The sequence below is a fragment of the Dermacentor albipictus genome, chromosome 1 (assembly GCF_038994185.2).
Source record: "Dermacentor albipictus isolate Rhodes 1998 colony chromosome 1, USDA_Dalb.pri_finalv2, whole genome shotgun sequence".
In the NCBI taxonomy this organism is placed as follows: Eukaryota; Metazoa; Arthropoda; class Arachnida; order Ixodida; family Ixodidae; genus Dermacentor; species Dermacentor albipictus.
The window spans coordinates 482681322-482682711 of NC_091821.1; the positions used below are offsets into that span (position 1 = coordinate 482681322).

The window sequence follows — 1390 nt, forward strand, 5'->3', positions numbered from 1 at the left end:
CCTCATGCATTAACATAACAGAGCGGTCTTTAGTGGATGGGGGTGTGATCACATCTCCGTCGCTGAGTCGCTTTGCCGATCACGCACCTGCAGTGGCGCTGATGTCGTCATCTGGAAAGGGGCCTTCCGGCGCCGTCCGTCACTTGAACGCAGTAAACCAGTGCTCATTAAAGCATATATATAAAGTAGTAGTATTCGATCAGCCGCACGCGTCGGCCTGCTAGCTCAGTCGGTTAGAGCGTCGTGCTAATAACGCGAAGGTCGTAGGTTCGATCCCTGCGCAGGCCATTTTTTTTTTTTGCTACTAATCCTTTTTGTTCACTTGAAGAACCCCTACTAGTGCCAGAGTGATAATTGTTCACGCAAGCAGCTGCTGAGGCGACGGTTTTTGAGAGATCCCGTGAGATCCAAGGATGACGAAACGTCATTTGCTGTCGCTCGCACCAATGTTTATAGATGCTGTAAACCTTGGCTGGCGCAGCACTGACTTCAGTGCGAACGTAATGTAAGCGATCTCTCGCGCGACGGCGACAAGCGATGTGATAGAGTTGGCTGTCGCGTTTACTTCTCGCCTACAAGTCGAACCCCACGTGAGCAACGACCATGAAAGTCGTCTCCCCGGTGTTGCCGGCATGAGGGCAGCAAATACGCGCCGAGACTGGTGTGACGCGTGCTTCTTTCATTTGAGCTGATGTGTTTTGCCGTAAATAGCAGTATTCAATATTTTTGAAAGTCTTACAGTAGGTTCTTACCCTTGAACATGTCAAAATTAGGTTCGTTTCGTGAGATAGTCGAATCTACGTGGCTAACATACATGCAGTTCCGCCTTCGCGCGATTGGCTATTCAGTTCGTAGCACTTCCGGCAGACGAGCGAAGAGAGCGAGCGTTCTGTTCGCGTTACGTCTGCAGTTTGGTCGGTCCAAGCCGGCGGTCTGCGCCGTCGCGCGCAAGATCGCTATCATGGGGTTCGAGCTTCATTCTTGCACAATATATATATATATATATATATATATATATATATATATATATATATATATATATATATATATATATATATATATATATATATATATATATATTGCAAATTCGTCTGTTATTCTGCGAGGTAGCACAAGTCCGCTGTCTTTCGTAACGCGAAGATGCACTTCTAGCCTATCGCGCACATAAACTAAGGAAGGAAAACTGCAAACGAATGAGTAGCGTAAGTTCCTGTGTGCGAGATAGCGTATCAGCGGCAACGATGGCGTGATGTCCTTGTCAGACGATATGTAAGTATGTGTACCTTTGGTGATAGCGTGGCCATAGAGAAAGAAATTCAACAAGAGGGGACACTCGACGAAAAGCGGCAACAGGAAACACGTCATGCCTAGTGTTAATACTAATAATAAC

General features: G+C 46.5%; 1 non-coding gene across 1 annotated transcript; it reads left to right on the plus strand.

Moving 5' to 3' along the window:
• The first annotated feature begins 214 nt into the window (after positions 1–214).
• Positions 215–288, plus strand: TRNAI-AAU (transfer RNA isoleucine (anticodon AAU)). Its single transcript has one exon. It is a non-coding gene; the product is annotated as a tRNA-Ile (tRNA).
• Positions 289–1390: the final 1102 nt, after the last annotated feature.